The sequence below is a fragment of the Rhinolophus sinicus genome, chromosome 1 (assembly GCF_057876585.1).
Source record: "Rhinolophus sinicus isolate RSI-liver-muscle chromosome 1, RSI-T2T, whole genome shotgun sequence".
Taxonomy (NCBI): Eukaryota; Metazoa; Chordata; class Mammalia; order Chiroptera; family Rhinolophidae; genus Rhinolophus; species Rhinolophus sinicus.
The window spans coordinates 91,797,828-91,811,583 of record NC_142501.1 but is presented as its reverse complement, the minus strand read 5'-3'; the positions used below and the strand labels follow the sequence as shown (position 1 = coordinate 91,811,583).

Genomic DNA, 13,756 nt, shown 5'->3' with positions numbered 1-13,756 from the left:
AGATTCTAATAAGCAACAGATACTCATTAAGAACCACTTAAAGGGAATTAGAGGCTGAATAAATTAATGATACGGACAGCAAAACTTATCTGCTGCTAGAGATATCATTTTCTAATACATATAAATATGTGACTGAGGCTGGGGGGTAGGGTAGTGATGAAAATAATGATTTCAAAAAAAATTGGGTTATCGGAATGTAAGCACTAAAATTCAACCTATTGATTACTTAGTAGATAATAAACACAGAATACGCCTTTATTTTCCTAAAGGGAAAAAGGCAGTTTTGTCTAAGTCATCCTTCAAAAACAAATGTTAGCTTTACCTTGTGCTTCCAGAAGATAGAGAAGACAAACTTTTCCCTATACCTTCCAATAAGTACAGAAGTACGTACAAGTAAAAGCTATCTATAAGCCATACATATATATAGATGTACTGGTACACACACACACGCACACAATGTCACACCCATATGCACACCTACCTACACACACACACACACACAAAGGTAGAGAGAAGATGGCAGATTAGGGGGCCCAAAGAATGACACAAATGGTAAGTTCCCTGAATTTTCTTTTTTGCCTTATACGTCCAGATTTGGAGCTGGAGAAACTGGCAATCTGGAAATGACAACAGTCACAGACAGTGAAAGCTTGCGTTCTCTAACCAGAGAAATCTAGAAAGGAAAGTGGCACCTGGCAAAACAGCAACATTTTAGACAACAATCACTACTCCAGAAACCACAGAAAAACCTGTGGTCCCACTGCCACCCAGGGCAGGCAAGGTGAGCTGAGACTTCTGCCGGCACAACTTCCCCTAGAAGGGGGTCAGAGGAAGCCAGGGAGGGAGGCAGGGCTGGAACCTCCAACTGGCAGTTACAAAGCCCCCCTCCACAATGTCAGCGGAGACGGGTGGGTGGAGGGGTAGATCCTCCCCTGGGAATTGTCACAGAAGGTCATGGAGGTCTGCACTTCCACTACTGCACCCCTCACTCCCCCCCCCATGGTGCTTGTGAGGTATTCCTCCCCTCCCAGGTGGCACCGAGTGGGGCTAGGAACTCACCCCTGTGACGAGGGGTCACAGGGAGCCCCACAGAGGCCCTGGGGGGGGGGGAACCTGGACTCCTGTCTCCACTGGACAGGAATGAGGCAGCACTTCCTTTGTCCCTGGCTGGAGTGTGCCAAAGAAAACCAACTAAAACAGAAAGTTCAAATAAGATCCAGAGTCGTAGAATATAATACCCGAAACGTCCAGGCTTCAGTAAAAATGTCACTCATCATGCAAAGAACCAGGAAGATCTCAAACTGAATGAAAAAAGACAACTATGGCTATAGGCCCAGACGGACTGGAAACACTCTTCTTGCCTGTGGGGTGAGGCACTTGGGAAACAGCTGATTAGCTGTCACAGCTGAGCTGTGCAGGGCCAGAATAAGCCAGAAGGTGATCTAGTAGTTGCTCCCTTCCCCATCACAATGGTTCTCCCTCCTTCATCAAGACTTCGTTCATCTCTTTCCCATTCCTGGGACAGGTGGGGCGAATCAGGATAGGGCTAGAAGTGGAGGGTTGTATGTGTCTGAGAGTGGCCTCAACTCATTATCAGCAACTTCCGGGAAACATCTAGGTCAGGAGAGCCTATCCCAGTCTCAGTTTCTTTCTTTCTTTCTTTTTTTCAATTAAAGTTTATTGGGGTGACAATTGTTAGTAAAGTTACATAGGTTTCAAGTGTACAATTCTGTAATCCATCATCTATGTATCATGTGCATTCACCCAGAGTCAGTTCTGTAGCAATTTGACATGGCTAATCCACAGCTGGGTTCATTTAATCACCCAAAACTCATGTTTGATCACAGTAGTTTTACTTTGGTGGTAATTAAACTTTTACTTCCAAGAGCACTGACAATAGCTCTGGACTTCTTAAGTACGTTCATATGGGTACTTTTAACTTTCCTTCTTGTTCTCAGGTTAAGAAAAGTTCCTTCTTTGTCACACATGTCGCCCCTTCACATCTACATTAATGATAATAATAAATATTTATTTTAACAACTCATTGATTTATTAATCAGTATTAATGGATAGTTATTGATTGCATAATTGATTTTTAAAAATTCTTAATGTACATCACTGGAGATTATACTGTCCTAGAAAAGTACAGAAGTTTATTGGCTTAGGATCAGTTCTTATTATATAAAGAGACAGATTTATCACTAAACAGGCTAACTTATCTCTGCTAAGACTTTTTAATAAGATAATTATTAATTATAACATGCAATGTTTGTTACTACGATTAGAAGGAAATAATTTACAAAAAAAACTTTAAAATCAAACTTTCACTGGTATTTTGAAGTACAATTTACTACCCTGATACAGCGAAGACTGGTTCTTAAAATAGACGTGGCACCTAAAAAGAGTAAGTTAACCTACCCAAGAGTTTAAAAAAAAAAAAAAAAAAGCACTGCATATTTTTGCTGAGGGAGCGAATATAGAAAGATTAAAAAGTTTAGATGCTTTAAGGGAAATAGAGAAAATAACCTGAAATTGATAGGATTTACACCGAATTTCTTTAAGAATTTTTTTTTTTTAGCCTAGATTTATTTTACCTCTTCAAAATATTAGTGTAGCATTTATATCTGCCATCCTCCTTGTTTCCAGGAACGTATCTTTAATTTATAACGGCAAAACAGCAAAATGGCTACGTGATACACGTGCCATAAATGTTGAAAGCACTTATTTTTATTTTTCTAACTTTTATTTTTTTTATATTAGTTTCAGATTTAAAGCATTTTTTAAGACATGCAAAACATGGGAAAAGGAAGTTAAAAGCCCTGAAACCTCATAAAAAACTTCTAGCAGTTCATATCAAACAAAGCCAATTCAGAAATTAGTAAACAATAGGTGTTATAGGGCATATGTTCATTGAGTTATACTAGTAAGGATGAAAAGAATGGCATGAGTTAATATGTTAATTTAAGGGTCAGAAAACAGTAAAAAGTAAGTATAACTTGCTTATATTTTCTCTTGAGTAAGCTAATGCATTTTCATGGTTTTAAACTACCACTTCCATTTTGATGACTCCAAAAACAGGATTTCCAGCTCTTACCTTTATCCGAAGCATCACAGTTAGTCTAACTTCCTTCTTCAGATCTCTACTTGTGTAGATACCACAGACACCTCAAATTCAACTCTACTAAACAGGAACATATCTTCATGCATAGTCTTTCTTCTGGATTACTCATCTCAAGTAGTGGAACCACTTGCACTTACTCGCCCAAATCAGACATTGACTCTAGCCAACGTCTGTGGGTAGAAGTGGACTTAGGGCCCAAACAGAAGAAACAGTACTCAGCCCTCCAGCTGTGTCTTCCTTTGCCACATAACTAAGGAGGCCTCCTACTGAAGAGATAAGCTGTAAAAATTTAAGTAGGTCTATGTCACTGGAATGCTGCAGGGACAGCCATTGCCTTATAGTACTAGCAGGACCCGTAGAAAACTCTGCAAAGTGAGGCATTAACCCTTCCAGTGTTAAACCACTGAGATTAGCTGGTGTTGGATACCGTATTACATCCTAGACTATACACTATCTCTCCATCTCAACTGCTCTATATTTAAAAAATTTAACTTTAATTAATTTTTTAATTGTGGTAAAATATACATATTTTGACATTTTAGCCATTTTTAAGTGTACAGTTCAGTGGTATTAAATACTTTCTCACTGCTGTGAAACCATCACAACCATTCATCCCCATAACTCTTTTCGTCTGGTAAAACTAAAACTCTATAGCTACTGTGTTTCCCTGAAAATAAGACTGGGTCTTATGTATTTCTCCCAAAATAAGACTGGGTCTTACATTAAGTTTTGCTCCAAAAGACACCTTAGGGTATGTTTTCAGGGGATGTCTTGTTTTTTCATGTACAACAATCTACATTTACTCAAATGCAGTCATGTCGTCTTCTTTTGGAACATCGTCATAACGTACTAAATGTGTCCGTCTGGCTGACGATCTTAACTGGGGCTTATTTTTGGGGTAGGTCTTATTTTCAGGGAAACACGGTGGTAAACAATAACACTCCACTCTCCCTTCCCCCCAGACCCTGGCAACCACCATTATACTTTGTCTTTATGATTTTACTGTAAGTATGTCATTCATGTAAGTGGAATCATATAGAATTTGTTTTTTTGTGACTGGTTGTTTTTATTAAGCAAAACATTCTCAAGTTTCATCCATGTAGCATATTTCAGAATTTCCTTATTTTTTAAGGCTGACTAAGACTCCAATGTATATATACTCATAGACCACATTTTACTTACCCTGATTCCCCGAAAATAAAACCCAGCCGGACAATTAGCTTTAATGCGTCTTTTGGAGCAAAACTTAATATAAGACCCAGCATTATATTATATTATATTATATTATATTATATTATATTATATTATATTATATTAATTATATTATATCCAGTCCTATATTATATCCAGTCCTATATTATATAAGACCCGGTCTTATTTTACCTTAAAATCCTATTTTACTATAAAATAAGACCGGGTCTTATATAATGTAAGACTGGGTATAATATAATATAGTTTTATAGTAAAATAAGACTGGGTATATTAATTTTTGCTCCAAAAGACACAATAGAGCTGACTGTCCGGCTACGTCTTATATTTGGGGAAACACGGAAACATCAAGGGATGAACACCACGAGGATTGCGTCCACATTTTAGCTACACATTGTGCATAATGCTGAGGTGAACATGCATGGACAAGTATCTCTTTGAGACCCTGTTTTCAATTCTTTTGGGTAGATACCCAAAGTGGAATTGCTGAATCATATGGTAATTCTATTTTTAATTTTTTGAGGAACCTTCACACTGTTTTTCCACAGCAGCTGTACCTCTGTACATTACCACTAATGGTGCACCAGGGTTCCAATTTCTCTACATCCTCACCAACACTTATTATTTTCTGTTTTATTAATAGCAGCCATCCTAATTGGTGTGAGGTGATCTCTTATTGTGGTTTTGATTTGAATTTCACTAACAGCTAGTGAAGTTGAACATCTTCTCATGTTCTTATTGACCATTTATACATATATTTTTGGAGAAATGTCTATTCAAGTCCTTTGTCCACTTTTTTTTTTTTTTACTGTAGGGTAAGGCATGTTTCTGGTGTGTGTGTGTGTGTTCACGCATGCATGTGTGCTCATTTTTAAATTAGGCTGTTGAGTTTTAGGAGTTCTCTATATATCCTGGATATGAATCCCTTGTCAGATATAATTCACAAATATTTTCTCACATTCTGTGGATTGTCTTTGTACTCTCTGGATAGTGTCTTTGATGTACAAAACTTTTAAATTTTCATAAAGTTTTCTCTATTTTTCTCTTTTGTTACTTGTGACGTTGGTGCCATATCCAAGAAGTCACTGCCAAATCCAATATTGTGAAGCTTTTGCACTATGTTTTCTTCTAAGAGTTTTATTGGTCCTTGATGCACTTTGAGTTGATTTTTGCATATGGTGTTAAAAAAGGGTCCAATTTCATTCTTTTGCATGTGGACAGCCAGTTTTCCCAGCACCATTTTTTGAAAAGACTGTTCTTTCCCCATTGAATGGTCTTGGAACCTTTGTCAAAAATCATTTGATCATATATGCAAAGGCTTATTTCTGGGCTCTCTATTCTATCCCTTTGGTCTGTAAGTCTATCTCTATGCCAATAGCACATTGTTTTGATGACTGCAGCTTTGTGGTAAGTTTTGAAATGAGAAAGTGTAAGTCCTCCAGTTTTGTTCTTTTTCAAGATTATTTTGGCTATTTGGGGTCCCTCGAGATTTAGGACGGGTTTTTCTTTTACTGCAAAAAGCATCATTGGGGTTCAAGTGGAATTTCATTGAATCTGTAGATCACTTTGGGTAGTACTGATATTAAACAATATTGGGTCTTCAAATCCATGAACATGGGATGTGTTTCCATTTATTTATGACTGCTTCAATTTCTTTCAGCACTATTTTGTAGCTTTCAAAGTCTTTGACCTCCTTGACTAATTCCTAAGTATTTTTTATCTTTTTGATGCTATTATAAATGGAATTGTTTTATAATTTCATTTTCAGAATGTTCATTGTTTAGAAATGCCACTGATTTTGATGTTTTTGTACCTTGCTAATTTGCTGAAATCATTTATAGGTCTAACAGCTTTTGTGTGTGTGTGTGTGTGTGTGTGGAGTCGTTAGGGTCGTCTACATATAAGATCACATCAGATAGAAACAGATTATTTTCACTTCTTCCACTCCAACTGGGATGTCCTCTTTCTTTTTCTTGCCTAATAGCTCTGGCTAGAACTTCCAGAATAGAAACGGTGAAAGCGGGCATTCTTGTTTTGTTCCTGATATGTGAGGAAAAGCTTTCATTTCAGTCTTTTACCATTAAGTATGAGGGTTTTTTGTACATGACTTTTACTATGTGGAGGTAGTTTCCTTCTATTCCTATTTTGTTGAGTGTCTTTTTTTCCTTTTATCATGAAAGGGTGTTAAATTTTGTCAAATACCTGTTTTTCATCAATTAAGATGATTATGTGTTTTTTTTCCTTCATTATGCAGATGTGGTATATTACATTGCTTAATGTTTGTACGTTGAACTATCTTTGCATTCCAGGAATAAATACCTCTTGGTCATGGTATATAAGCCTTTTAACATACTGCTGAATTTTGTATGCTAGTATTTTGCTAGTATTATTGCAGGCTGAGTGGTCTGTAGTATTCTTTTCTGATAATGTCTTTATCTGGCTTTGGTATCAGGGTAATGTTGGCCTTACAGAATGAGTTGGAAGTATTCCCCTATCTTCAGTTTTTGGAAAAGTTTGAGAAATATAGGTATTAGTTCTTTAAATATTTGGTAGAATTCAAGAGTGAGGACAACAGGTCCATGGCTTTTTCAATCTCCTTATTACCGTCTTTCCCCAAAAATAAGACCTAGCCGGACAGTCAGCTCCAATGCGTCTTTCAGAGCAAAAATTAATATAAGACCCGGTATTATATTATATAATATTATATAAGACCTAGTCTTATATTATATTAAAATAAGACCGGGTCTTATATTAATTTTTGCTCTGAAAGATGCATTAGAGCTGACTGTCTGGCTAGGTGCTATTTTTGGGGAAAGACGGTAGTTACAGGGCTACTCATATATTCTACTTCTTTGTAATTTAGTCTTGGTAGAGTTTGTGTTTCCAGGAATTTGTCCATTTTATCTACGTTATTCAATTTTTTTGGTGTATAATTGTTCATGATATTGTTTTATAATACCTTTTACCTGTAGAATCAGTAGTAATTTCCCCACTTTCATTTCTGATTTTAGTAATTTGAGATTTCTTTCTTTTAGTCCATCTAGCTAAAGGTTTATCAATTTTGTTGACCTTTACAAAGAATCAACTTTTGGTTTCATTAGTTTTCTCTACTATTTGTCTGTTCTCTATTTTGTTTACCTTTGCTCTAATCTTTATTATTTCCTTTCTTTTGCTGGTTTGGGTTAGTTTGTTGTTGTTCTTCTTCTTTCTATACGTTGTAAAGTTAGTTTGCTGATTTGAGATCTTTCTTGTTTTATAATGTAAGCATTTATAGCTACAAATGTCCTCCTTTGCACTGCTTTCACTGTATCCCATAGTTTTGATATGTTGTGTTTTCATTTTCATTCATCTTTAAGTATTTTCTAATTTCCTTTGTGATATTTTCTTTGAGCTGTTTAAATGTATATTGTTTAATTCCACAATTTTGTAAATTTTCCAGTTTTACTTCTGTTATTGATTTTTAACTTCACCCTGTTGTGGTAAGAGAAAATACTATGTATGATATCCATCTTTTTAAAATCTATTGAGACTTAATTTGTTGTCTAAGATGAGCTCTATCTTAGAAAATGTCCTATGTGCAGAAAAGAAGAATGTGTATACTGTTTTGTTGGGTAGAGTGTTCTCTATATATCTGTTGGATCTAGATGGTTTACTGTGTTTTTTTAAATCCTCTGTTTCCTTACTTCTGTCCAGTTGTTCTATCCATTATCGTAAGTGGGGTTTTGAAATTTCCAACTCTTACTGTAGACCTGTCTATTTCTCCCTTAAATTCTGTCAGTTTTCGCTTCATACATTTTGATGGTCAGTAGATGCATAAATGTTTTTATTAGTTATAAGCATACCATGTTTTATTAAACTTTGCTTCATTGTACTTTAAGTTATTGCATTTCTTATAAACTGAAGGTTTATAGCAACCTTGTGTCAAATGAGTCTATTGATGCCATTTTTCCAACAGCATTTGCTTACTTCGTGTCTCTGTGTCACATCTGGTAATTCTCGCAATATTTGAAACTTCTTTGTTACATTTGTTATGGTGATCCATGATCAGTATCCTTGATGTTACTACTGTAACTGCTTTGGGGAGCCATGAACTGTGCCCATACAACACGGCAAACTTAATAAATGTTGTGTGTGTTCTGACTGCTGCACCAACTGGTGGTTTCCTCATCTCTCCCTCTCCTTAAGCCTCCCTCTTCACTAAGACACACCAACATTGAAATTAGGCCAGTTAATTACCCTACTATGGCCTCTAAGTGTTCAAGTGAAAAGAAGAGTCTCCCGGTTATCACTTTAAATCAAAAGCTGGAAATGATTAAATTTAGTAAGGAAGGCACGTCAAAAGCTTTGATAAGTCAAAAGCTAGGCCTCTTGTGCCAAACAGTTAGTTAATTGGGAATAAGTGCAAAGGAAAAGCTCTTGAAGGAAATTAGAAGTGCTACTTCAGTAAATACATGAATGATAAGAAAGCAAAACAGCCTCATTGCTGATATGGGAAAGTTTTAGTGGTCTGGATAGAAGACCAAACCAGCATCTACATTCCCTTATTCGAAAACCTAATAAAAGTAAGGCCCTAACTCTCTTCAATTCTATGAAGGCTAAGAGAGGTGAGGAAGTTGCAGAATAAGAGTCTGAAGCTAGCAGAGCCTGCTTCATAAAATTTAAGGAAAGAAGCCGTCTCCATAATGTAAAAGTGTAGGTGAAGCAGCAAGTGATAGTCTAAAAGCTGCAGCAAGTTATCTGGAAATCGAGTTAAGATAATTAAAAAAGGTAGCTACATTAAACAACAGATTTTTCAATGTAGATGAAACAGCCTTATATTGGAAGAAGATGCCACTAGGACTTTCATGGTTACAGAGGAGAAGTCAATTCCTTCAAAGGACAGGCTGACTCGCTTGTTAGGGACTAACATGGCTGGTGACTTTAAGTTGAAGCCAATGCCCATTTACCATTCTGAAAATCCTAGGGCCCCTAGGAATTATGCTAAATCTATTCTGCCTGCGCTTTACAAATGGAACAGCAAAGCTTAGATGACAGCACATCTGTTTACAACATAGTTTACTGAATATTTTAAGCCCACTGTTGAGAACTATTGCTCAGAAAAAAAGATTTCCTTCAAAATATTGCTGCTCACTGACATTGCACCTGGTCACCCAAGAGCTCTGATGGAGACGTACAAAGAGATTTCATGCCTGTTAAGACAACATCCATTCTACAGCCCATGGACCAAGGAGTAATTTCGACTTTTAAGTCAGTATTTAAGAAATAACATTTTGTAAGGCTATAACTGCCATTAGGTAGTGATTTCTCTGATGGATCAGGGCAAAATAAACTGAAAACCTTCTGGAAAGAATTCACCATTCTAGATGCCATTAAGAATGTTCATGATTCATGGGAAGAGGTGAAAATATAAACATTAACAGGAGTTTAGAAGAAGCTGATTCCAGTTCTCACGGATGACTTTGAGGGGTTCAAGACCTCAGTGAAGGAAGTAATTGCAGATGTAGGGGAAACCGAGAGTACTAGACTTAACAAATGGAGCCTGGAGATGTGACTGAATAGCTGCAGTCATGATAAAACTTTAATGGATGGGGAGGTGCTTTTTATGGATGAGCAAATAAAGTGGTTTCTTAAGGCCGAATCTATTGGAGAAGATGCTGTGAAGATTGTGTACTTTTACTGGATTCAAGCCAATGAATGAGGGCCAATGAAGAGTCAACTAGGTTCTTACCTTTGTTTAATGTGAATCTTAATAGACAGTTTGGTATTGGTTTTAGGTCTGCAACTTGTAAAGAACACATAAGTATTTAAAGACAGTAACATCAATTTAATCTCTTTAAATAGTACTGATAAATTGGCTAGTTAAAAGCTAGGGAGACTTGGAAAGTTCATGTTCGAAATTGTTTTTAGAGATCCCATAATTTTAGATTTGACCATTAGTAGCTTGCAATTTTATACAAATCCAAGAAAAACATCATATCTAATTCATAATGCCCTATTAGGAACATGACTGGCAATGCCATAAACTTTATTTTAAGCACTCTCTACCTTGAAAACCAACCATCAAAAATACTGTTTCAGTACGAAAGCTCAACAATTTATTTAGTTAATTAAATTCTTATTATTTTATAGAACTTCGGAAAGACAGGTGGGAAAAACCCTTAAACCTGGTGTAACAGAAGTTCATTCTTTGACAGTCACTAGTTTCTAGGAGATTTTGGAAAACAGCTTTTTCAATCTCTCATCTCTATGAGCTCTTGAGAATGCAAATGTAGTGATTTTTTTTAAGTTAAAAAACTCTGTGTCCAAAACTTATCCTAATACAGTAGTATCTCGGTTTTCGAACATCTCTGTTGATGAACATTTTGGTTTATAAATGCTGTAAAACTGGAAGTAAATGCTTCGGTTTTCAAACACGACTCAAAAGTCGAATATGTCACACAGCTTCCCCTGAGTGCAAGATCCTGAGGTCTAGCTGTCGGTTGTTTTCGAATGTTTTCGAACTCGTGGATTACGTTCGAAAACCGAGGTACCACTGTAAATGCTGTGTAATATTTTGGGGCCAGATTGTGTGTGAGTGTGATAGTGTGAGTGTGTGTATGTGTGTCAGTAACAGTATTTTAATGCCAGAATTACTCGTCATGTAATTTAGGGTTACAAACACATCAGTTTTTAAACTTGGCTGCTTAAGAATCACCCTATCTGATTTCGGATATTCTTTGAGTTTTGAATCAGAAACTCTCTGACCTATAGCTGTTCATTAATCCAGTCAACAATTTCTAAGATCATTGTTGAAATGAGAAGACATCTTTTGATATAAAATGGGAAATAGATTTTGACCTGTCAAGATTATAACTTAATTTTTTATAATTGAAAAGTGACCTGTTATGGTAATTTATGTATTTTCACTATAATTTAAAATAAAGGTTGATTACAGTACTATTTATCACAAGAGAGAATTATGAGATCATTAAAAATATGGCTGAAGGCTCCTGAAACCTATAACCAAAAGCACATAATGATGGCAGCACATTTTGGTGCAGTGATTAGCAGTATCAGCACTGGAGTGATATGATTTGTTCTGAATGTTGGCTCAGTCACTAATGCAGCTGTGTGACTTGGTTAAAGTACTTAACTCTATCAGCATCTCCTCTGTAAAATGAGGATAACTGTACTTCAAAGGTTTATTGTGAAGATTAAATGAGTTAATTCAAGTAAAGCACTGAAAACAAGACTGAGCTCAATAAATATTCAGATAGTATTATCTGTGAGATGACATGAATGGCACAAATACTGTTTTCTAGAAAGCCATGTGGCAGTGCAGATGATTTAATTCGGTCATGTGACTTACTCACGTAAAGGGCCCCCTCAGTGACAGCCAATGATGTACTTTATTTATATTGCTTCTCTTGTCCTTGAGAGCAAATATCATTTAATTCCATATTCACTTTTAATAAGTATCTACATTAGCTTGAAAGAGACCAAAAGAAGCACTAGGAATATATTCTGTGGACTGTATCAGTCTGACCAATTCCCACTAAGAGAAGTTTAGTGGGGGAAAAGGGAACCACTTTGAAAGCAATTTATCTAGATTTATGCTTAATGAGATCCTGAGACCAAGGTCAGCGAGACAGGAAACCCAGCTATAAATCATGCCACCTGACAGACACGGAAGCAGCCGCAGGAATAGGAGGGGCACACGCCAGGAAACCTAGTGTGATTTATTTGCATTGAGACAATTCAGGAGGGATCAGGAAACTCAGAAGATTTATAAATTCCCTGTGGCATCATAAAGGCAGCAGTCTGACAATAGGAAGGCAAGTCAGACTTGATGCTAGAAAAGAGGGGAAGAAAGTCTTATCAAATTTTTGTGAAGAATTTTCCTACATCTGGAATTGATGACAAAAAAGATGGAACAGATGGAAGAAAGGAGACTGGGAGGAATCCAGATTTCCCCCCATCCCCTAACCTCTGGACTTCACTTAACTCCAAGCAAGGAGAACTCATCAAAATACAATCTATTTATTTGTAGGAAACAAAAAAATGGTTTTAAGGAGATAGGGAGTAACCAAGATCTTTTTCTCAACTTCAAAATGAAATACTTATTACTTTCATAGAGTAAGCAAATTTCTATAGACAAATTTAAACAATCTTTACATATGTATTTTCTTATGCTTTATTGTTGCTTCTTTAAAAACTATTCCCAATGTCAGCAAATAGTAGATAAAACAGCTACAGGTAAATATATTGATTTGTCAAAACATGGACAACAAAGAACTTTAGATCCCCAAATTCACATTATTTATCCATCCAATATTATAGATCAGGAAGATAAAACCAGGGAGGGTAAATTAGGCAGCTTGTGGCCATATATATATATATATATATATATATATATATATATATATATATATATATATACACACACATACATACACACACAGATATATAGATAGATAGATAGATATAGATAGATAGATAGATAGATAGATATAGATAGATATATAACCAAAAGTTACTCATATCAAGAGATTTATAGGTAAAGGGAGTCAAAAAGCACAAACTTCCAGGTATAAGATAAATAAGTCCTGGGGATATAATGTACAGCACGGTGACTATAGCTACGAATATTGTACTGCATATTTGAAAGTTGCTAAGAGTAGATCTTAAAAGTTCTTACCACAAGAAAAACAATTTGTAATTGTGTAGTGACAGATGGTAACTAGACTTATTGTGGTGGTCATTTCACAGTATATACACATATCAAATCATTATACTGTACTCCTAAAACTAATATAATATTATATGTAGGTTATACTTCAATTAAAAAAGAGATTTACATACAAATCTAGATTCTCTGGGGGGAAAAGCAATGCTTGGGGCTCACATCTTGCATGGTCACAACAAGCTGGCATTAAAAGTAGTTGCCTCTTTAGACACAGCATGTGGCCCCTACTTCGTCATAGTTCTTTCTCTCCTATCGCCTGTCACACTTCATTTATTTGTTTTATTACAATACCTGCCTGGCCCATATAGCCCTAGGGTTATGTGCTATGTGGGATCTGAACAGTACTTTGTAAATTGTGAAGTGATGTTTGTTAGTTGATGGCTTTATTACTGGTTGAGAGCATACATTTAGTTATCAACAGTTGGAGCTGGAACTCAGGTCTATTGGCACTCAGGATAGAGCTATTTCTTCTAACTATACTGCTTCATACAAACAAGAAAATAAGACACTAATAGTTATAGAATGGAATTCCTTTATTTGAAGAAACAGCCACACCAACGAGAATAATTTTGCTTAGAATAAATAACACTAACAACTGTAGTATGAGTGAAGAGTTGCTCTTTTTCCGTCTCCCTCCCCTCTCATGTTTCAACTTCCACCCAAAAGAGGATGAATGTGTGAATGAAAAAAAAAAAAAAAGC

The 13,756-nt window shown here is 36.0% G+C and overlaps 1 protein-coding gene across 14 annotated transcripts in view; it reads right to left on the bottom strand.

Annotated features, from left to right (window-relative positions):
* Positions 1–13,756, bottom strand: part of ERC1 (ELKS/RAB6-interacting/CAST family member 1) — a 491,277-nt gene that overhangs the window by 92,042 nt on the left and 385,479 nt on the right. The gene's annotated exons all lie outside the window — the stretch shown is intronic.